Source organism: Mesoplodon densirostris, chromosome 16 (genome assembly GCF_025265405.1).
Source record: "Mesoplodon densirostris isolate mMesDen1 chromosome 16, mMesDen1 primary haplotype, whole genome shotgun sequence".
NCBI classification, from domain to species: Eukaryota; Metazoa; Chordata; class Mammalia; order Artiodactyla; family Ziphiidae; genus Mesoplodon; species Mesoplodon densirostris.
The window spans coordinates 86,396,349-86,421,347 of record NC_082676.1 but is presented as its reverse complement, the minus strand read 5'-3'; the positions used below and the strand labels follow the sequence as shown (position 1 = coordinate 86,421,347).

At 44.6% G+C, this 24,999-nt stretch overlaps 1 protein-coding gene across 7 annotated transcripts in view; it reads right to left on the bottom strand.

The window, feature by feature from the left end:
- The window catches only part of CARD11 (caspase recruitment domain family member 11), a 110,281-nt gene that overhangs the window by 76,803 nt on the left and 8,479 nt on the right, over positions 1–24,999 (bottom strand). Inside the window, exon 2 of one of the 7 annotated variants that reach the window (XM_060078570.1) lies at positions 20,433–20,501. The exons of the other annotated variants lie outside the window; for them this stretch is intronic. The gene's annotated coding sequence lies outside the window, so the exon portion shown is untranslated. The remainder of the gene's footprint in view (positions 1–20,432; positions 20,502–24,999) is intronic. 7 annotated transcript variants of the gene reach the window in all.

Sequence of the window (24,999 nt, the reverse complement as noted above, 5' to 3'; positions counted from 1 at the left end):
GGTCTTTAAAGAGGTGATTAAGTTAAAATGAGGCCATTAGGATGGGGTCCTAATAAGGATGGCAAAAGATATTCCATCCAAATAGTAACCAAAGAGAGCTGGGGTGACTATACTAATATCAAACAAAATAGATTCTAAGTTAAAAATGTTACAAGAGACAAAGAAGGATTTTATATATTGATAAATGGGTCAATCAATCGATTAAATATGTTATAAACACATATGCATCTAACAACAGAGCCCCCAAAATACATGAAGCAAAAATTGACAGAATTAAGGGGAGAAACTGTAATAGTTGGAGACTTCAGTAACCCACTTTTAATAATGAACAGAACAACTAGACAGATGATCAATAAGAAACAATGATGAGCAAACAGTTACAGGAAAAAGTAGAACAAAGAGAACTTGATTTATGCTGCAAAAGGGAAGAAGCTTAAAAAAAACCTTTGAGAAAAAAAATCACAAGTTAAGGTATTAAGAATAAGTCCAATGCATCATAAATTACAACAAATATAAAAGGGTTAACAAGAAAATTGAGAGGGAAAACATTAAAAAGGACAAAGGAGATTTTATGTTACTAAGAGGAGCTATCAACTATCATGAATGTTTATGTGCCTCACAACATGGCTTTGAAGCACATAAAGCACAACGGAGAGAAATACAAGAAGAAATTGGCAAAGACACTGTTACAGTAAGAGACTTCATAAAGCCCCTAAGAAGGGGACCAATAAGCATGGTTATAGAGGATTCAAAATAATTAACATGTTTGCTCCTAATGGATCTACAGAACTCTGTACCCAACAAACAGGGAATACAAATTCTTCTCAAATACATGTGGAAATTTTACAAAAATTCACCATGTATTAGCCACAAAAAATTCAAGCAATAATGAAAAGCAGAAATAACATGTGGTATATTTGCTGATGAAAACATAAAATTTTTTAAAAATTGCAGAAGAATACCATCTCCAATCTATACACCAAAGAAATATAAAAACATAAATTAAGTTATTTTTAAAGGAACAATAAGGAGATCATAAACTGCTAGAATATAAGAGTTCAGTAAGGTAGCTAAATACAAGTTAACTTGTATCTCTCCAGGTATTAAAACATATTGAGAAACAATAGGCTATAGTGGTACAGAAACAGATAATTAGACCGATGAACAAAAGCCTGGTACACAACTCACCTATGTGTAGAAATTTAGTGCATGATTAGGGTAACGTTTCAAATCAACACAGAGGTAAAAGGAGTATTCAATAACTGTTGGGATAATCTGCTAACAATTTGGAGAAAATTAAATTCCTACTTTGACCCTTTGCAGGAATAATTTGCAGATAGATTAATGACTTAAAATTAAATAATGAATTCCAAAAGTTTCAGAGGAAACAAAATTTAAAATATGCTTATAACCCTGGGATAAGAAAGGCCTTCCTAAACAAGGCATAATATGCTAATGTCATCTGGGAAAGATTGATGAATGTGAGTACATCATAATTTAAAATTTCTGTGTGATGGAAAATAGTGCAACAAAGTTAAAATGTAAGCTGTGTTCTAGGAAAACATCTGTAATATGTGAAATAAAGATTAGTGTGCAAAATGACAATAAGAAAAAGACAAGGAATATGGTAGAAAAGGAAATTAGGAAAATGAACCAGCAAGTTACAGAGTTTTATGTGATCAGTAAACATGAAGCAATACTTTGGCTCAGTAATAATCGAGGAAACATTTGAAACAATAAGATTTCATTCTGCACCTGAGTTTTGTCAGCTATAAAACAGGAACAATAAAGGACCCCACCTCAAAAGATTGTTATAGGATTAACTGAGTCAATATATACAAGTAAAGCTCTTGGGGCAGTGCCTGGAACATAATCAACAATCTATAGGCATTAGCTATGATTACCTTTAGCACACTGCAGCAATCTGGGCAGCAAAAAGTTTCAATTTTGGTAAAATAAAGTTTTGGCAAGAGTGTGAGGAAAAAATACTCTCACACTGTCTTGGTGAGAATATAAGTTGGTCCAGCCAATTTCTGTGGGCAATTTGGCAACATCCATTAAGACACACAATACATGTACCCTATACCTGGCAATTCCGTGTTGGCACCTAAGCTAGAGAAACATTCACCTCTCTGCACAGGAGGCATGTGCAGACAAGGAAGAGCAAAGACTGGAAAAATTCCTAAATGCCCATCAATAGAGGGCTATTACACTAAACATAATGCTTTTATGCTGCAGAAGACCTTGCAGGTGTCAATAAGAATGAGGTGGCACTTAACTAGCATGGAAAGATCTATAAGACGAATTTTTGAGTGAAGAAAACAAGCTGCAGAACAATAAGTATTGTATGACGCTACTTCAGAAGACAAACCCCACAAAACTAAAACATGTATTTCTGTAGCTACATACACATGCCTAGAGAGAGGTCTGGAAGGTGCCATGCCAGACTGACAGCCCTCCTCAGGCTGTGTACCAGGACTGATGATATGCTTGTAAAGGAAAACCTAAGAGCTCTGTCTACATTACTTGAAAAATTTTAAAGAATGTTTTCATGTATGAGTTTTTAGAAATAAAAATAAAATATAAAAGAAACCCAAACAACAATGCCATCTTGGCTACTTCATAATAGTGGGACTAGACTGCCCAGGTCCTAAGAGATTACAGCCTCACGGTGTGTTGGGAGGTCAGAAAACATCTGGAGTTCTGTGTCCAGGCTGAGCATCATGCTCTATCAGAATAATTCCCGATTTGCCCAGGACGACACTGGTTTATGCCTATTGCCCTGGTGTAATTATTAATAGTGCCTCTTCTTAGTCTTAAGAGTAAGTTTGATTTAAAGGAGCTCCAAAAAAACCCCACAGAAAACAAAAAACCCAAAACAACAACAAAAAACAACCAAAACCCAAAATAAAAAACTTAGGTAAAAATCTCCCAAAACAGGAACAGGATCTATTTACTGAACAAACACTGATGAAAGAAATCAAAGAAGGCCTTAATAAAGGGGGGGATATACCATGTTCATGGATTTAAAAACTTGACATGGGGCCTCCCTGGTGGCGCAAGTGGTTGAGAGTCCGCCTGCCGATGCAGGGGATACGGGTTCGTGCCCCGGTCTGGGAGGATCCCATATGCCGCGGAGCGGCTGGGCCCGTGAGCCATGGCCGCTGAGCCTGCGCATCCGGAGCCTGCGCGTCCGGAGCCTGTGCTCCGCAGCGGGGGAGGCCACAACAGTGAGAGGCCCGCATACCGCAAAAAAAAAAAAAAAAAAAAAACTTGACATGGTCAAGATGTAAATTCTTGCCAAACTGATCTACAGATTTAACCCAATTTCAATAAAAATCACAGCAGGACTTTCTGTAGATAAAGACAAGCTGATTTGAAAAACTTACGTGGAAAGGCAAAGAAACCAGAATAATCAAAAAGATTTTGAAAACCTGATTTTGAAACTACTATAAAGTTATAGTCATCAACAGAGTATTGGTGAAAGTATAGACACATAGATCAAAGGAACAGAAGAGAGCTCAGAAATTAAACCCACAGAAATATGGCCAAATGATTTTTGACAAAAGTTCAAAAGCTACTCAATAGAGGAAAAACAGTCTTTTCAATAAATGGTGATGGAATAACTGACAGCCCTATGCAAAACAATTAACTTCAACAGATACCTTACCCCTTATATAAAAATTAACTCAGGGCTTCCCTGGTGGCACAGTGGTTGAGAGTCTGCCTGCTGATGCAGGGGACACGGGTTCGTGCCCTGATCTGGGAAGATCCCACATGCCATGGAGCGGCTGGGCCCGTGAGCCATGGCCGCTGAGCCTGCGCGTCCGGAGCCTATGCTCCACAACGGGAGAGGAAAAAAAAAACAAAACTCATCACATGTTTAAATATAAAACATCCAACTATAAAACTTTTAGAAGAAAACAAAAAAATACTTGTGACAATGGGTTAGACAAGGAATTCTTAGACAAGACACCAAAAGCAAAGTACATGAAAGGAAAAATTGACAAATTGGACTTCTTGAAAATTAAAAAGTTTGCTCTGCAAAAGACACTATTAAAAGAATGAAAATACAAGCTACAGATTGGGAGAAAATTTTTGCATATCACCTTTCAGACAAAGGACTTGATCCAGAACACAGAAGGAACTCTCAGAAGTTACCACTGAGAAAACAACCCAGTTTTAAAATGGTCAAGACTTAGACATGTTATCGGAAAGGATATATGAATGACACATACGCACATGATAAGACATCAATATTGTTAGCCATTAGGGAAATGCAAGTTAAAACCATGATGAGATATGGATACCACGACACCCCTCTTTGCATCCTTAAAATAAAAGTCACTGACAGTACCAAGTACCTGTGAAGACGTGAAGCCAATCGAACTCTCACACGCTGCTAATGGGACTGAAAACTGGCACATACAAGCCACTTTGGAAAACTGTTTAGGCAGTTTCTTATAAAGTTCAATATAAACTTATCCAGCAATCCCACTCTTAGATATTCACCCTAGAAAAATGAAGACTTATGTTCCCACAAAATCCTGTACACGGATGTTTATAATAGCGCTCTTTAATTACCAAAATGGAAGCTACCCCAGTATCCACCAAAGAGTGAACAAACATGGTACATCCATACCATGGATACTACTCAGCAATAAAAAGGAACAAATTATTGATACACACGATAACATGGATGAATCTCAAAGGCATTGCGCTGAATGAACGAAGCTAGTCTCAAAAGGCTACATACCAAATGATTCCATTCATACAATATTCTTTTTGTTTTGTTTTGTTTTGTTTGGTTTGTTTGGTTTTTTTTGCGGTACATGGGCCTCTCACTGTTGTGGCCTCTCCCGTTGCGGAGCACAGGCTCCAGACGTGCAGGCTCAGCGGCCATGGCTCACGGGCCCAGCCGCTCCATGGCATGTGGGATCTTCCCGGACCGGGGCACGAACCCGTGTCCCCTGCATCGGCAGGCGGACTCTCAACCACTGCGCCACCAGGGAAGCCCTCATACAATATTCTTAAAAAAGAAAAAACTATAGTGTCAGAACCCATCAGTGGTTGCCAGGGTTGCGACTAGGGAAGGGTGGACTACAAAGGAGCAGCTTCAGGGAGTTATTTGGGGTGATGGAGCTGTTCTGAATCTGAATTGTGGTGGTGTGGTCACTTGAATCCATATATGGGCCAAAATTCATAGAACTACACACCAAAGGGAGTCAATCCTCTATCTGTTCATTAAGACGAAAAGTGTCCTGGTTTGGACAGTAAGTTATAAGGTCACCCTAACTACCTAGGAGAAGATGGAGTTGGTGATTAATATGAAAACCCAAACAAGGACAGTGGAGGGACCTGGGATCACAAATACCAACAAGGACTGACCTTGTTCTCGGGTGCTTTGTGCCAGGCGTGGCCCTGAGCCTCACAGAGCTGATGTCTCACTTAAATATATCTGATAGATCCCGATGACACCCCCATTTCACAGAAGAGGAACCAGAGCTAAGAGAAGTTGGGAATTTGCCCACTGTCACAGAGCTCCTATTGGCAGAGGCCAGATTTAAACCGAACCTGTCCAGCCCCAAAGTTGAAAAAACATAGCCACTGAGCTATGCTGCTTCTCCACCTGCCGTTGCTGGGAAACCAAAGGCTAAAATAAGAACTGGTAATGTTCCACACGACTGTTGAACAGGGGAGGGAAGGAGAGAAAGGAGGAGAGGGCCACCTTCCCACACCTGAATGCTTGTCACCTGCCTGGGCCCCTTCTCCTCATCAGGTGTCACCTCTCATACATCATGGGTGACTAGGTAGGGAGACTGTTGGGGACACCCTACAGCGTCTTCCTGCATCCCCTACAAGGTTGGACTGGATCAAAGTTCCTTCCAGCTCTAAGAATCCACGGTTTCTCCCTTCTTATGGAGGTGAAATTCACACAACATAAAATTAATCACTTTCAGTGTTCCATTTAGTGGCATTTCGTAAGTTCACAATGCTGTGCAACCATTATCTTTACATAATTCCAAACATTTCATCACCCCTAAAGGAGACCCCAAATGCATTCAGCAGTCAGGTCCTCCCCCCAGCCCTTGCCAGCCACTAATCTGCTGTCTGTCTCTTCGGAGTTGTCAATTCTGGATATTTCATAAAGTGGGATCCTACAATAAGTGGCCTTTTGTGTCTGGGTTCTTTCACTGAGCGTAACGGTTTCTCTTCATTGTAGCTTGTGTCACTGCAACATCCCTTTTTATGGCTGAATAACAGCTTTACCACACTTGGTTTATCCATTGATCTGCTAATGTATATTTAGGTTATTTCCCCCTTTTGGCTTCTCCACTATTTTGTGAATAGTGTTGCTATGAACATCTGTGTGCAGGATTTGTTTGAAAACCTGTTTTCGTTTCTTTTGGGTACCTACCTAGGAGTGGAATTGCTGGGTCACATCGTAATTCTGTGTTTAACCTTTTTAGGAACTGCCAGACTTTTTCACAGCACCTGCACCATTTTACGTTCCCACCATGCTTTTTTTTTTTTTTTTTTTTTTTTTGCGGTACGCGGGCCTCTCACTGCTGTGGCCTCTCCCGTTGCGGAGCACAGGCTCCGGACGCACGGGCTCAGCGGCCATGGCTCACGGGCCCAGCCGCTCCGCGGCATGTGGGATCTTCCCGGACCGGGGCACGAACCCATGTCCCTGCACTGGCAGGCGGACTCTCAACCACTGTGCCACCAGGGAAGCCCCATGCTTTCTTTTTTAATCACAAAATGCAATGGAAATTCAGAGAAGGTAGGCAGCAGTGCTGAGGAAAAGCCAGAACAGGTTTCATGGGGCTTCAGTGAGACACACGACAGGTGGGCTCTGCACCGGCTGATGGCAGAGCAGGTGGCACGGGCAGGGAGCACCGTGGGGTGGAGCTGCAGGTGGGGCAGTGCATCCACTGAGTCTAGAACGCTTACCTGATGGTGGTTTGAGCGCCCTCTAGCAGAGGTGGCCTCGGGAATGTGTCACCAGTGCCCTTTGCGTCTGAGTGGATAATGGGAAGTCTGCGGTAAGAGGCAGACAGGCCTGGAGGGAGGGCGGGGGCCTCGTAACAAGGTCGTTCTTTTGTCCTGACCCCTCCGTGCAGAGGTAGGGCGCCCAGAGCTGTCATCTGCTTCCAAATGTCATGAAAGAGACGTGGCACTCGGGGACGATACCAAACGAGATTTCGCGTGCGACTGGACCAGGGAATTAGGCAGCTCCTGCTTCTTCTCTGACTTTAAAATGAACTCCCAGAAGCTCCCACAGAGGGTCGGGCGAGCCAATTTAAAACAAATTAGCTCAGCACGATGCCCACCGAGGTGCTCCATAATACCGGGAATGGCAGCGGGGATGAGGGGGACAGCATGAACCTTAAATGCTTCTCCTGCAGCCAACCCTCCCGCCCTGCTCTGGGGACCCGAGGGCTGTAGATATGTGAGAAAGATCTCCGCTGAGCCCAGGAGCTGCACTGCGGCCAGCTGCGGTACTTAACGTCGCACCACGACTTCTGGCGCCCAGGGAGGGTGTCTGTGTCCTGACCTCCTCTTTTTATAAGGACACCAGTCCTATTGGATTAGAACCCACCCTAGTGACCTCATTTTACGTGAATCACCTCTGTAAAGACCCATCTCCACCTACAGTCAGAGGTACTCACCGTTAGAACTTTAACATGAATTTGGGGAGGGGACACAATTCAGCCCATAGCACTCCCCCCGCTCAGGGGCCTTCGGCATGGAGTGGCTCCCAGGCCAGCCCCCTCCTCCCCTGGCTGAGTCAGGTGACTCTGCGTGGGCAGCAGGTTCCACACTCTGATTCCAGAGCCCGTCCAGGGAAGTAATTAAGGGCATTGAGCCTCTGTTACTTAAAATACCAACATGAGGCACTGACTCACCGCAGGCTGCATCAAGGAATCTCAAACCACTTTCATAGCACCGTTAGTTAAAACTCACAGAATCACGGTGGAACTTGAGGTGACTCATCCACCTGGCAGATGAGAAAGCAACGGTCCTGGAGAACGGAACTCTGAGAGTGCCCGTCTTCCACTTAGTAATGTTAGGGCACTAAGGCCTGGTTCTTAGAAACAGGTAAAACTAGGATGCGGCGTTAGAAGGATATGGAATGTCAGGCGGCCAGAGTCTTGCTTTACCTGAGGGGCCGGGGTGACCCAACTCATATCACCTGAGACTTCTGGAAGGGTGGGCCCCTCCACCTCTGAGATCAAACAAGGCCACCGAGGGCAAGGCCAGAGCGTCTGGGGAGAAAGATCATGAGGGAATGGAGTTCGACGGCACCTTGTCTCGTGTTTCTTCCCATCCATCCTGGGTCCCCCTGCGGCTCCTGGATCAAGGGATGGAGTTCAGTGGGATGACATTATCACCTGAGGCCTGAGCTTGGCCAGCAAAACACTGGGACCTTCGACTGAATCCAAGATCCCAGGAAAACAAAGTTCTGGGGCTTTTATGACAAGTCCAGGCATCTGACTCCAAGACAATAAAGTGCGAGTGTAACAACGTGTAATTTACATTAAATGCGCAGGAATCTACTGTTTGCCCTCCGGGGCTGTTTCTGATTCTCTAGGATGTTCTCCCAGATCCAGGCTGAGAATGTCTTAAGGTCAAGGGCTGTTTCTCACCATCTCTGCCTCTCCTGGGTATACCTTAGTATCTCCTGTGAAGGTTTTACAGTACTAAGTTCAGAGCCCAGCCCCAAATAAGGATGTGATTAGCCCTGGTGTTGCCCAGGCAGGGTCAGCTCGGGAAGCTGCTTCTAACTTCCAGATGGAGAACGTCTGCACCTAAGCTCCCGGCTTTCTCAGGGACCCAAGGTGGAGAGGGGCAGGGAGCCAGGATGGGAGGAGGCACAGGAAAGGGGAGGGGCCCAGGTGAGACCCTCGGTGCCAACCAGTGCCTCTCAAAGTTCACTGCATGGAGGAATCACCTGGGGCTCTTTTTTTTTAAATTTATTTTATTGAAGTATAGTTGACGTGCAATGTTGTGTTAATTTGTACTGTACAGCAAAGTGCTTCAGTTATACATATATACATTCTTTTTCATATTCTTTTCCATTAGGGTTTATCCCAGGAAACTGAATATAGTTCCCTCTACTATACAGTAGGACCTTGTTGTTTATCCATTCTATATATAATAGTTTTTTTTAAATTTGTTTTCCCAGTTATTGTTTTCTTTCTTTCATTTTTTTCTTTTTGACCGCACCATGCAGCATGCAGGACCTTAGTTCCCCGAACAGGGATCGAACATGCGCCCCCTGCATTGGAAGCACGGGGTCTTAACCACTGGACCGTCAGGGAAGTCCCTCACCTGGGGCTCTTGAAATGATTCAGAAAGTCTGGAGTGGGGTCTAGGGGCCTGGATTTCTAACGAGAATCCAAGAGACATCAGAGCTGCTGGTCTAATGACCAGACTTTTGAGAAGAGAAAGGAGCACCAGAGAAGAGTTATCAGTAAATGCAGAGAAAAACATTACTTAAAATGCTTTTATGACCTCCCTGGTGTCCAGTGGGTAAGACTCCATGCTTCCACTGCAGGGGGAGCGGGTTCCATCCCTGGTTGGGGAACTAAGATCTTGCACGTTACGTGGCACGGCCAAAAAGAAAAAGAAAAATGTTTTTAGCTGAATTTCCAGTTAAATGCATACACATTTCTCTCTGCTCTCTCCTGAAAATGCACCAGTTCAACAGTAAAGGAATGTGGGTGTGGGTGTGGGTGTGTATGTTCACATGGTCATCCAGAATGGAGAAGACCGCAGCAGATGAGAGATGTCAGCAAAATTTTGGAAAATGGAAAGCAGAAAGGGACCACTATTTTGGGGAAGATTATGTGGTCTAAAAGCACTTCCACCATAATATATCTAAAATGCCAGATAAAATACTTTAAAATATTTATTAAAGTGCATAACTGACCTGGCAAGACACTAAGAGAAGTCCTCAGGGGCCGAAAGTGAATCGGCTGCAGAAGTCCAGAGAAGTTAGGGAGGGAACAGGTGCTCAGGCTGCCCGGAAGGCCTCTCCTAAGCCCAGGTGAACCGATTAGGGCCAGACTGCAATGGGGAGTCAGACCAGAGACCCAGGCCTACAGCATGGGACCCCTCAAGGGCTGCATTCCTAGAGAAGTGATGAATTACACAACCCACAGACGGAGACTGCGAGGAAACCCAACAGTCTCAGCCTTAGCTGAGTGGAGGGGAAAGTCTTCTCTCTGAATTTGCAGCCACCACTTTCATGTGGCTTGAGGACCTTAACTCACTCGACTTCATGGACCAAAAAGCACCAAGCTGACGATTTAATTTAAATCACCCCATACTCTTGTGCTGCTGGTGGAAATATAAGTCAGTACGACCATTTTGGAAAACTGTGAGTATTAAAGCAGCAGTATCCTGTGGATGCCCACCACCCTTAGATCCATGCCTACTTATGAATCTGAAAGGAAGTCATGGTATGTTCCCACAACACGTGCACAAGAAGTCTGCAGAAGCACCGTCATCATCCCACAAGTGGGAACCACTCACGTGCTCACCAGCCATAGAAGAGATAACCAAAATGGAATACTATACAACAAAGCAAAATGAACCCTGCCGCTCACGCGTCTACCTGGATGAACCTCACAGACATATGCTAAGTGAAAGAGGCCAGGTACGAAAAAAGAGCACAGGCTGGATGATTCTATTTACACGAAAACTGGTATGCTCAGGACAGTGGTGACCTTTGAGGGGAAGAAGTAACTAGAAGGAGCAGGAGGGAATTCTGTAGTTCTGATCATTTTCTGTTTCTTGGTCACAAAAGCTGTTCACTAATGATCTGTATTTTTTTGTATGTATGTTATAGTTCAATAAAGCGGTCACATTAAACAAACAGTGATCCGTTCATACTACACCTAGTCATTGGCAGAACAAACCCATGCCATCTTTGGGGGAAGCAAACCCTCAATCAGACTTCAAAATTTTCCTGTAGATAAAGTTTCAAAGAACATGAGCTCACGATTTTAAAGAAATCATAAAATGAAACAAAGCCCAATAACCAATAGTTAGCAGGACAGCAAATGCAGCATCAGATACACAAGGAATTCAGATATTAGAAGTTGATCAAATACAGAATATAGAATTATGATATTTAGTATGTTTAAATAAATAAAAAAGAGAACCAAAATATAAAAAGTAAATAACCAAACAGGCAGACTTCTAAAAGAACCAAATAGAATTAGAAATGAAAAACTATAATCATTGAAATTAAAAACTTTATGACTAAAATGGTTAGAGATGAAATGACGTGGAATTTGGGATTTGCTTTAAAGCAAGCTTGCGAAGGGAGAAGTGGTGGGGTGTAAAGATATACAGGAAGGGACTTCCCGGGTGGCACAGTGGATAAGACTCTGCGCTCCCAATGTAGCAGGTCTGGGTTCGGTCCCTGGTTGGGGAACTAGATCCCTCAGGCATGCTGCAAGAGTTCGCATGCCACAACCAAGGAGCCCTGGAGCTGCAACTAAGGAGTCCGCCTGCCACAACTAAGACCTGGTGTGCCCAAAAAAATAAATATTACAAAAAAAAAGATATACAGGAAGAAGGGCCATGTGTGGATAATTACTGAACTTGGACAATGGGAAAAAGGAAGGGGTTCCTTATTTGAATCTCTCTATTTTGTATGTTTGAAATTGTCCTTAGTCATGTGGTTTTTAAAGCCCTCAAAGGATGGTTAAACAGTAGAACAGATACACCTGAGGTGAGAATTAGTCAACAAAAAAATAGATATGGAAATATTACTCAGCCACTAAAAAAATGAAATATTGCCATTTGCAGCAACATGGATGAACATAGAAAATATTATACTTAGTGAAGTAAGACAGACTAGAGAAAGACAAATACTATATGATATCACTTATATGTGAAATCTAAAAAATAACATAAATGACTCTATACACAAAACAGAAACAAACTCACAGACATAGAAAACAAACTTACAGTTACTGAAGGGGAGAGGGAGGAGGGGAGGGACAAATTAGGAGTATGGGATTAACAGATACAAACTACTATCCAAAAATAGATAAGCAACAAGGATTTACTTTTATATGCACTGGGAAACGAAAAAACTCACATGACTTGCTTTACAGAGGTGGTCTGGAAGCGAACCTGCAGTATCTCCAAGGTGTGCCTGTGCAGTTGTTGTAGTAAAAAAAAAACCCAATAATGTAGAAAAAGCACTTGATAAAATTTGACATGCATTCCTGATAAAATACATTGGTGAACTACGAATGGAAAGGAAATAAACATTATTACCTAATTAAATATATCCACAAAAATCCTCTAGCAAACACAATAGTTAAAGGTGAAGCTTTGAAAGCTTTTCCTTCAAGATTGAGGCCAAAGCATAGATGCTCACCATTACCGCTACTATTCAATGCTTTACTGGGGATGCCAACCAGCACAGTAAAAAAATAAATGAAGAAAAGAAAAAGAAACAAAGGATCTAAGAAATGGAAAAAAAGAAAAAACTGTCATAATTCACAAATGATATTATCTACCTAGAAAAATGAAAAAAATTTAGAGATTAGTTATCAGAATGTTAAAAAGAGTTTAGTATAGTTATGAATCCAAGGTTAAATATAAAAAAGATCAACTGTGTTTCTCTACATTAGTAACAACATAAATGCAAAGTTTTAAAAGATATTCTTTATAATAGCAGTAAAAACCAAAAGATATTAAGAATAAGTTGAACAGAAACTAAGCAAAATCTTTACAGAGAAAAATGTAAAGCTTTATTGGAAGACATTATAGAGGATCTTTAAAAATGGGAAGACAAACCAAGTTCGCAGATGAAAAAACTTATTATCATAAAGATGCCAGTCCCCCCTAAATTGATCTACAAATTTAATACAATTGAAATCCCAACAGAGTGTTTAACAGAACACAAGAAGCTGGATCTCAAGTACATAAGGAGAAGCAAAGGACCAAAAGAGTCAAGACACATCTGACAAAGAACATGGTCAAGTAGACTGGTAGAGCTAATGTAAAGCAGTACGTGGCGAGGATGGTAGCTGTTCCTGAAATTCCATTCTCCTTTTCTCTGGGTGCATGGACTGAGTTCTTCTCAATGCAATGTGAACAAAAGTACTGTGCTTTGCTTCTGGGCCAGGTCCATACTAAACCTCCCATACGTGCACCTTTCTGCCCTATTCTTTCTGCTGCCTGGATGCAAACAACACTGTAGCCTGGGCATGGTGGGGCACATGATGGGAAGAGCCTGGGTGCCTGAAGCACTGCATGGAGGAGAGCTATCCTGCTGACCTGAAAGCCACCCTGATTTTACATAAGAAAAAAATATATATACCTCTTGCTCTTTAAGACCTTGATACTTGGGGGGGTCTATTTGTTACGCAGTGTAGCCGACCCTAACTAATATGTTACAGTAATGAAGACAGCTTGGTATTGACCTCTGGTTTCAGCTACAACATGTAAAGAGCTTGAAAGTTATCATTTCCATCCTTCCAAGAAAAAGCTGGAGAAACTGAAAATCAACAATTTTCTTGGGCCCATCAGAGAACTAAGGTCACAGGACAAATGGCATCCTGAAAGCCTGAGAGATGGGGACATCTAGAGGGATACAGCAAATGAGATCTACTTATAGGGAGAAGAATTTGCTGGAGCCATAAACAGGAAGGAACACTTAAATGGTGATTTTGATGAACTGCTGGAGGCTGAGTGAGGACTAGCGTGAAAGTGAAAAACTGGAGGGGACACAGGCTTAGGGGGCCACCACACCCTTTTGGGTTTACCCCCAGGAACCCCTCCAGGTTTTCATGGTGAGGATCTCAGAAAGACCCCCTGGTGTCTCTGGCAGAGGGAGGGGAAGATGAACCACTGTGAAGTAGACCCAGAGCCTTAGTCATAACAAAGGCCTTTTCTCCAGGGGAGAGGACTTGGCCAGATGCAATTCAGAAGCCTTATCCCATCCAGTTGAAGAAGTTCCTCCCTTCTCTGGACCCCTCCAGCCTTCCTGTCTCACCAAAGCGGGAGGGGAGACCATAGTCAACAGGATCGGGCTTCAAGGAGACAGACTGGGAATGCTGCACCTGGGGAGGGAGTGGGGGGCAACAACAGAGGGGAAAACGACATCACCGGAGAATCCCTCGTGAACGCCTCAGCCCCGAAACACAGCCCACGAAAAGACTGAAATTTCGTAGTAGATTATAGACCATTTCCCTCCCCCCACAGCAATGGGGCTCCAGTACCACGGTGGTTAAAGCCACAAGAGCTGAAAAAAACAGACTCTCTTTAAGGACGAGAACAGAGGGAAGCCCAGGGTCAAGAAGGGAGACACAAGCAAGGGTGCTCGAGGAGCTGAAGCCTCTGGCACCTACAGCTGCAAAAAATACTGAACGGAGCCCAAAGCCTGGCCAGATTAACAGATACCCTCACACTTAAAGCCCTAACGCCCTCTTTGCCTCAGTTCCTATTACCCAACACAGCATGTATGTCTCTGAATAAGAAAGCACAAGGTATGCCAAAAGGCAAGAGAAAGTACATTTTCAAGTGACAGCCAAGAAAAAATACATTTTGAAGTAACAAAGCAATGATCAGAACCAGACTCAGATATGACACAAATACTGGAATTACTCTAGACAGAATTTAAAATAACTATGAGTAATAGGTTGAGGGCGCTAATGGAAAAGCTGGACACCATGCAGAAGGGTAACGTAAGCAGAGAGAAGGAAGCTCTTAGGAAGAATCAAAAACACAGTGTCAGAAATAAAGTGTCTTTGACAGGCTCATTGGTAGACTGGATGTGGCCAAGGAAAAAAATCAGCGAGCTTGCGTATAGGTCAATACAACTTCCAAACTGAGGTGTAAAGAGAAAAAAGAACGAAAAGAAAACAGGGCAGAATAAGCAAGAGTTACTGGATGACATCGGACGTGTAGTGTAATGTGATGAGCAGAGGAAGAAGCAAAGGAGAAGAAGGCAAAACAAACAGCTGAAGTAATAATGGCCAAGAACGTTACTAATAGTTGAACTAATAATGGATCTGTAACCAAACCACCCAGATCCAGGAAGTTCAGAGAACACCAAGCAGGGTAAATAACAAGAAAAACACACCTGGGCACATGAGATCCACATTGCAGAAATCCAAAGATGAACAGAAAATCCTGAAAGAAGCCAGAGTGGGGGAAAACACCTTTCCTATGAAGAGATAATGGTAAGAATCACAGTGGACTCCTTATCAGAAACCACGCAAGCAAGAAGGGAGTGGAGTGAAATACTGCAAGTATTAAGAGAGAAAAGACTACCAGCTCAGAAGTCAATTTCCAGCGAAATCGTCCTCAAACGTGAAGGAGAAATGAAGACTTTCTCAGATAAACAAAAATGGAAGAAATTTATGGCCAACAGGCTTGCCCTGCAAGACATGTTAAAAGAGGATCTTCGGGCAGAAGAAAAACATTAAAAAAAAAAAAAAGAAAAAACAAAGAAAGGAAGGGCATTGGTGCAGGAATGAATAAAAGTCAAATGAGATCTTTTCTTTTTTTTTTGGCCCCGCCCATTGGCTTGCGGGATCTTAGTTCCCTGACCAGGGATGGAACCCTGGCCACAGCAGTGAAAGCATCGAGTCCTAACCACTGGACCGCCAGGGATTTCCTTATTTTTCTTATTCTTAATTGATCTACAAGATTACTGTTTTTTTTTTGTGTGTGTGTGTGTGGTACGCGGGCCTCTCACTGTTGTGGCCTCTCCCGTTGCGGAGCACAGGCTCCGGACGCACAGGCCCAGCGGCCATGGCTCACGGGCCCAGCCGCTCCGCGGCATGTGGGATCTTCCCGGACCGGGGCACGAACCCGTGTCCCCTGCATTGGCAGGGGGACTCTCAACCACTGCGCCACCAGGGAAGCCCAAGATTACTGTTTTTTAAAGTAATCATAGTAACAACATATCACATAACTGACAGTGGATGATGAGTGAAATGATGGACAACAATCTCAGAGGTGGGGAGGGAGGAACTGGGAACACTGGGTTATAAGGCGCCTGCTCTACATGTGAAACCATCCAGTGTCATTTCAAGGGGGACGTGGATTAGTTTAAAATGTATTTTCTTAACTACAGGGCAACCACTAACAACAACTTAACAAGAAGTACAATTGAGATGCTGGGAGAGGTAAAATGGGAACATGAAATGCTCATTTAAAACCTGAGAAGGCAGAAAACAAAGGGGGAAAAAGATAGCCTGGTTTTTTGTTTTTTGTTTTTTCTGGCAAAAGATCTAAGGAACAGAACTGTGAGCTCAGATTTAGAGCCAGGGATATAATGCATGAGAAACTCACCACCGCAGGTCAGAGGGGAAGGGATGGGGCTGGGATAGCCCTTATGGAAATAAATTTAATTTAACTTAACACATTTAATTGGATTTCAAACTACTCACAAAAATAAATTCCACAGACTGAAATATGAAGCCTTTTGTTAGTATTCTTTATATGTATATATTCTTTTGTTTGACTTTTTAAAAAAGAAATTTAATTTATAATGTAAAAATGTCTAATGTGAGTAGAGAAGAAAACCTAAGTGCTTAACAGCAGAAGAGCTGGAAGGAACAAAAGCCAACTGCTCTGCAGAATCCCAGAAAAGCCCCGAAAATAGAGGTACCTTGGACCACAGAAGGGGACAACCAGGGTGGGATTAACACCAGGAGGATCTGCTGAAGGTATGTAAAAGGGGCAGTTAAACCCCCAGACCCTCTCCCCAGCTCTGGCAGAAGGAACATTTACTCACTGGAAAACCGGACTCCGGTGTGAGGGATAAGGGGTCATCCAAAAAGTAGGTGATTAAAATGTCAGAGGAGTGGGGAGGGGTAGGCTGGAGAACTGCTGTTTTTTATTATAAGCCATGTGGAAGTATTCGATATTTTAAAGCAGTACATATATTACATAAAGATAAAAATTAAACTTAAAAAAAAAAAGAAAAGTAAAAAAGAACACAACAAACCGAAAATTATGGTCTTTCTGGACTTGGTCCTTAGGACGGCTTTCTCCACGCTGGTCCAGGGCACAGACCAGGAAGCACTGCCCCAGGAGCTCAAGCCTCCCCAACGGCAAATATTGTGTCTCTGCTTTGCAGGACATCAGCGGGGCCAGGTCTCCAGGAGAGGAAGTGGTCCAGGGAGTAGAGGGTGCTCCTGTAATATAATGACTTCAAAATTTCTTTCCAACTTTGTCTTTCTCTTCTCTTTCATTTTTTCCGCAAACTCAATAATCTATCATTTACCTTGGCTTGCTTCAGGCAGTCACTAATAACAATAGAAAAAGCATTTTTTGCTTGTCACCTTTCTTCAGAGGAACCCAGATTGTCTCCAAACTTTAAAGTGCATACAAAGTACTAGGAATTTTGTTAAAATGCAGATTCTAATTCAGCCGGCCTGGGGTGGGGCCCGAGAGTCTGCATTTCTAACCGGCTCTTAGGTGAGGCCGATGCTGCTCGTCCATGGACCACACTCTGAGAAGCAAAAGGACATAAAGCAACTTTATGGGGTGATGGAAATCTTTTACATCTTGCCTGTGGTTGTGGTTACATATGTATATACTTTTATCAAAATTCACTGGACTGTGTACTTAAAATGGGTGTGTTTTATTGTACGTACGTTATCCTTTATTAAAGGGAAAATCCATTCTAGATGGATTATAGATCTAAATGTGAAAGATGAAACAATAAAGCTTTTAGGAGGAAACACACACTTTGGGGTAGACATATCTTTCCTTCTTTTTTGTTTTTTTGAACCACACATATAATTTTAATTTTTAAGTAGCCACATTAAAAAATGTAATGAAACTGGATAAATTAATAAGGCATATCTTTCTTAAACAGGACTCAAAAAAGAGTGAACCATGATGGAAAAACCTACACGAGCTGGACTACATTAAAATTAAAAACTTCTGTTCATCAGCAGACTCTAATAAGAGAGCGAAAGGGCAAGCTATAAACTGAAGGAAGATATCTGCAATACATTTATCTGACAAAGGACTCCTCATATATGAAGAACTACTCCAATTCAGTAAGAAAAAGACATGACAACAGAAAAGTGGGCAAAACTCTAACAGACACTTCACAGAGGAGGACAGCCCAAATGGCCGATCAATACATGAAAAGGCACTCGGCTCAGCCACAAGTGAAACGCAAACTAAAACTACACAATGCTTTGTTTTGACTGCACACCCACTGGAATAGCTAAATGAAGAGACAGACGATGCTGTGTGAGAAAAGATGCGGAGCAACTGGAACGCTCTTCCACTACTGACGGGGTGTAGTTTGCAGCAACGTTCTTGGAAAACTATTTGGTGGTATTTATTAGAGCTGAAGAGAAACATGCTCTAAGATCCAGCAAATCCACTCTTGGGTGGAAATACGAGCCCGTGTCTCCAGAAGGTAAGTGTAAGGGTGCTCAGAACAGCCTCCTTCATCATGTCCTCAAATTGGAAACAACTCAGTTATCCATCAGGGGTAGTCTCGATAAACTGTGCAACAGTCAGAAAGCAGACTCTTGCTGGCAATAAAAACATGAAAGAATTGCTGCCACCTGCAGCAATGTGGATGCATCCAGGGTGATCAGGTAAAACACAGGGCGCTCAGTTAGACTCGTATCTTGAATAACCGATCATTTTGAGAACGTGAATGTCCCGTGCAGTATTTGGGACAGACTTATACTAAAAATTACTATGCTATGAAAAGCCATCATTGTTTTTCATTAAAATATTATTTTTCAGCTGGTCACGTTCTGTTTCTTGATCTGGGTGCTGGGGACACCGTGTGTTCACTTTGCGAAAATCCGTCGTGCTGCACACTTAGGATGTGTGCACGCCTCCTGCAGGAATGTTATGCATCCATACAAAGTTTACTTAAAATAAAGACACAGGGCCTCCCTGGTGGTGCAGTGGTTAAGAGTCCGCCTGCCGATGCAGGGGATACGGGTTCGTGCCCCGGTCTGGGAGGATCCCATATGCCGCGGAGCGGCTGGGCCCGTGAGCCATGGCCGCTGGGCCTGCGCGTCCGGAGCCTGTGCTCCGCAACGGGAGAGGCCACAACAGTGAGAGGCCCGCATACAGCAAAAAGAAAAAAAAAATAAAAAATAAAAAAAATAATAAAATAAAATAAAGACACAGCTCATCCTGGCCCACGTCCCATCAGAGGGGGCCCTCCGTGCCTCTTGCCCCCAGTCTCCCACCTGTTCTCCGCACCGCTGTGTGTGATCTTTCGAAACTGCACGTCCATCCTGGCTCCCAGTCACGGCTCAGTCGCCCCAGTATCTGGTGCTCGCCCACAGGACAGCATCTGCCCCCTCGGCAAGACATCCGGGGGCTCTCGGTGGCTCCTCCTCCCCCGTCCCCACATCTTCCCGGGGGCTGGGCCCACCTCCAGGGCTGGGCACATGCGGTTTCTCTACCTAGAGGGCCCTTCCCACGTCTCTGCCTGGCAAAAGCCTCGTTATTTTCCAAGTCTCATTTCAGCTTCTATTGGCCCTGGGGGTCTCTGTCTCCCCGGGCAGACCCGGGTGCCCCTCTCTCTCACACCCGTCTTCAATGCGTGCCTCCTTTATCTTGCAGCTGACTGTCTCCTCACCTGAGTACCGGCTTATTGGGGTGAGGACCCCGCCCTTACATCTTTTTATCCCTGGCACCTAGCGAAGTGCCCAGGAGTCGCAGGCACTGGGTACTCGTTAAGGGATGAATAAAAGGATAGTGGTAGTAATGGATGTTAACGAATGGGGATCAGGCAAGGGATGTAAGCAAATGGCTCATGCTAGATTATAGGTTTGTCAGGGGCCCTTCTGAACCTTCTCCAGGGCATCCTGCTAACGAGCATGGCACACCTGTATCACGAGTGCACACCTGTCCCAACCGTGCCTCCCTGGATGTCTTGCCTGCCTCATGGCACCTGGGAGGTGGTACCTCATCTAACTTCCTGTGGGAAGGGTGCCGTCTTATCCCCATTTCACCAATGACTTCAGCGACTTGTCCAAGGTCGCCTGCTGGGAGAGGGAGAGCTCACGCTCACTGCACCCATTAGTCTGTGGGTAACACCATGCACTGAATCCCTGAAACGCCTCACGGAGCAGGAAAGGCAAGGCAGGAAGTGTCAGTGCCCACTCTGCCTTGGGCAGCTCTGTGACTCAGGTAGCCTTTCTGGTCCCTCTCAAATCAGTCTCCGTGGGTGGCCACCCCCTCTCCCGTAGAATGGCCCACAGGGAAGGGACATAACCCTAAACCCCCAAACACAGCACTCTGTCCAGAGACTCTCAACTGCTGCCTGAGATTTTCAGGTTTTAAGCAAAACAAAAATCTGATTCACTGTTTCCAGGCCTACAGGAAACTCAAGTCCTTTATTCTTCTAGCACTTAAAAAAAAAAAAGAGAGAAAAGAAAAAAAAATCAAACCTTTATGTCTTAGAAGAGTTCTGAATGCTGCTCATTTCACACCACACCGAACACTGTTCACGACAAAGGCTGCAGGAGGGAAGAAGGAAATGAGACGCACTCGCCAATAAATATGAGCCTGAGCAAAGAAACCAACTCAGAATACACCGCTGGCAAGAAGAAATGCCCCAAAGCTTTGCTTACACCAAATAATGTAGGAACAGATAGCTCCCCTGGGTCTCTGGGAAAAGTTAATGCACACAGGAAGCTGCAAACAGACTCTCTTTGGGATTTTGGCAGAAAAGACGGGGCATTAACAACATTCAAGGTGAAAGAGGGGAGAATTGTAGATTGAGGGAAGGGATGCTTTTTTCATCAGGTAACAAAAATAGCTCTATCTGGATATCTCCCCTGGATTCCCACAGGCTGCAGGGCAGGTGCCTGCTCCAGAAATTAACCAGAGCTGTGCTCAGCAGGGCTCAGGGGAGACCCACCACTCCCAACTGCCCAACCAGAGAATTAATTTAATTCCAGACATTTGGATAATACAGATGAACCCTTGAGGGAGACAAAAATTTACTTTGGGAAGATTTTTCCCCACCTGTTGTGCAGAAGTGTCACAAAGTGGTGGGGTGACGGTGCGAGGGTAAGATGGTGCCGAGTAGCTGAAAGGCTCTGGAGAAGGCTTCCTGGTTTCACCTGCCCCGGGGGCTGTGAAAGATGCTGAGATCTTCCAAGCACAGAAAGATCACCGCACACCCAGCATCCATACTAATCCCCTTTCTCATCATCACAAGGGAAATCCAAATGGCACTTTGCCCGAGGTGGGGGGCAGGGGCAAAAATGAAAGCAAAGGCTTCTTGCCCAGCCCTAGAAGACGGTTCAGAGGAAGGCATGACTAACACAAATCATGACCAGGGAGGTCAGCTAATAACAAGGAAACCTTGCATTTATATAACGTGCTGCTATTTTCCAAGCAATTTTTCACCCACTATCTCATACGCTCCTCAGAGCAATTTTGTGTGGTAGGAAGGCAGGGATTATTTATCTCCACCTCGCTTGCGAAGAAACAAAATCTTGGGACAGTGAAGTGATTTGCTCAAGGTCAGGGCGCGCTCACAGATTTTTAAAGCTGGAAGGGTTCGTGGCTGTAAGGAACCAGGGCAGGGGTGACTAATCGGCGGCACTCGGCCTCCAATTGTCAGTTTCACACCCACAGCAGACATGGGCAATCGATCACAGAACTCTCTTCCGCGGAGCTGGCCCTCAAGGTGAAACCCATTTGTCATCCCCGGCCCCGTCTCCTGTCTCACTTCACATATGAGGAAACTAAGCCCAGAGCAGAGAAGGGACTTGGCCAAGACGGCCCAATGGGTTAGTGGCCCAGAACCCGAATCTCACCCCTGCCTTCCGAGCCCCGGGTTCTCTCCAGCACATCATGCTGTGCCCAATCTGTTAGGGGTACAAGTCCCCTGAAAGATGCACCAACAAGGCATGGGAATGACATTCTTTGTGACCAAGCCAGAACACTTGCGTTTTCTGTGCTGAGCAAGTGGACACATTCCTATTTCTAAGAGAGGAATCAAAGACCACCCCAAGGTTTCAAAGCCTGAGCGCTTGGCAGGATGGAAGAGAGGACTTAGGGATGGGAAAATCACATCAACTCCATGTCCAGGTAGTCAAGACCATTGGCTACTGAAGTGCACAGTTCATAAACTTGGGAGTCATGAGCACAGAGATGGCTTTGAAGCCGTGAGACTAGATGAGACCATCCAGGAAGGAGTGCAGAGGGAGAAGAGGCCGAGGCCCTTTGACCTCAGAGGTCAGGGGACACAGAAGAATCAGAAAAGAGAGACTAGGAAGGAGTGGCCGGGAAGGCGGGAGACACCAAGAGAGGCAACCCACGCCACACTCCGAGGAGGAGAGGTAGACAGACTGAGCTAATTCCCCCGAGGACTAAGAGTGGACCTGGACTTGGGGACTCTGGGGGCGGAAGTCTCACTGAAGTGGGTCCAGGACAGAATGCAGGGACAGGAAATGGGGATAGACAGTGTAGACAACACTTTCAAAGAGACTGTCTGTAAAGGTGTGATGGCTGAGTTGCATCCCCCCAAATTCATATGCTGAAGCCCTAGCCCCACTACCTGTAGTTGGAGATAAAGCCTTTAAGGAGTGACTGAGTTCGTGTGAGACCGTTAGGGTGAGCCCTAATCCAGGGGGGCTGGTGTCCTTGTCAGAAGAGGAGGTTGGACACACAGAGAGACACCAGGGGTGCATGCACGCAGAGGGCTGACCACGTGAGGACACAGCTAGAAGGCGGCCACCTACAAGTCAAGGAGAGAAGCCTCAGGAGACACCAGCCCTGCCCACACCTTGATCTCGGACTTCCAGCCTCCAGAACTGGGAGAATAAACTTCAATTGTTTAACCCCCCTTCACCCCCGCCGCTCCCTGGTCTGCAGTACTCTGTTACAGCAGCCCCGAAAGACTAACAGAAGAGGGGTACAGAGCAAGGCAGTGACAACTACAAGGGAATATGAAATCAAGGCAGGTCTGGGTTTTTCCTTTAAAGATGGGGGGAACTGCAGCATATTTGTACTCTGGTCGGAATGATCCTTGGAGAGAAGGAAAAAAGTTGATGATACTGGAAAAAGGAGACAACCGCTACAGAAGCATCTCTGCATGGACAAGGTGGTTCTGGTGCCTGTGTGGAGGCAGGACCAGGCCGATGGAGGAGGGGGCCGGGGGCCCGGAGAGGCGGGCGGCGGCTGGTGGGTCGAAGGACGAAGGATGGTCATCAGCTTAGGGCAGGGGAGCCTCTTGGGCCCAGGTAGTCCGACATAAATGGTTGGGTTCCAAAAGCATATTTTTAAATCAGTTAAGAAAGATACAACATTACACGGAATTTCTGTACAAAACTGAGGGGGTCTTGTTTATGGTTTCCTTTGCTGTGCAAAAGCTTTTCAGTTTCATTAGGTCCCATTTGTTTATTTTTGTTTTTATTTCCATTTCTCCAGGAGGTGGGTCAAAAAGGATCTTGCTGTGATTTATGTCATAGAGTGTTCTGTCTATGTTTTCCTCTAAGCGTTTGATAGTGTCTGGCCTTACATTTTGGTCTTTAATCCATTTTGAGCTTATTTTTGTGTATGGTGTTAAGGAGTGATCTAATCTCATACTTTACATGTAGATATGGGAACATATGTATATATATAACTGATTCACTTTGTTATAAAGCAGAAACTAACACACCATTGTAAGGCAATTATACTCCAATAAAGACGTAAAAAAAATAAAATAAATAAAATAAAAATAAGAAAAAAAAAAAACTGAGGGGGAAGGAGATTGACCCATTCCTTGGGGACAGCCCTCTGCTCTGCTGTCGTTGGGTGGTCTCCCCTGCTCGGCGCAGTTACAGGAAACCACCCTCTCCTTCCTAGGGCCACTTTCCTTTACAGCCTAAACCTCCCCAAACTCAGAACGCCTGCGTCTCCAGGGCCCCGTGAAAGAACCTCCTCTAAGAGTACAGAAGACACGATTTTTGAGGATGGAGAACTCCCAGAGGAACTGGAAATCGCCATGCGTCTCTGCCTCCCACCCGCAAACCGGCTTATGGCTGTGGCCTCAGCTCCCCAGGCACCACGGAGCTTCACAAGTTGATTTTGAAAAGCATCTGAGAACTGAAGCCAGGAGACTCGGAGAGAAGTGCAAGGTATCATTATTATTCAACCGCACACTCCCCCACACCCCCCCGAAACCAGCTACACTCGAATCCCTTTTTAAAAAGGCCAGTTCTTCTTAGAAAAGTTCAGTGAATGAGCGAATCCTTACTCAGGGGCAGGGAACGAAGCAGTAATGTCAATAAAACGCAGTTTTACTTCGTATCCCCATTCATCCACTGAAATAACAATTGGCTAAACCTCCAGTAATGCCGGCACAAGGTTTCTATTTGCCCTCAGATTTAAAAAAAAGTGGATCATCACCACCAAGACTTCTCCAAGAGTGTTCGCAGCAGCTCTCACAATAGCCCCAAACGGCACATAACGCGCACGTTCATCAGCGGTAGGATGGATACATAAATTGTGGTCAACGCTCACAGCGCAACACTATACAGCAAGGAACAAACCCCAATGACTGCCACACCCATGGATGAATCAAGCTGGAGACACAAGAGCGCCCTCTGTGTGATGCCATTTATGTGACATTCAAGGACAGGCAAAAGGGGTGGGGGGCTTAGCAACCGGGAAGGAGCATGAGACCCCTACCCCCTGGAGGCCTGGAAAGGACCCGTGTCTCGATCTGGATGATCGGCTACGTGGGTGGGTGTGAAACCTCCCCCATAGGGCACTTCAGATTTGGGACGTGTACTGCGTGTGTGCTATGCCTTAATTTAAAATAAATCCTTTTTTTTTTTTTTTAACCAATCAGTTTTGCCTTTCCACAGGAGCGCAGAGGCCCTGTGATTTCTCTTACTGGGACACAGCTGAAATCAGAAGTCACTGCAAGAGGAACTCTCTTCCTGCAACCCAGCAGGTTGGGAATGAGGACAGCTAAGACTAAGCGGGAAAGCAGTTCATGGGGACCACCCTTGC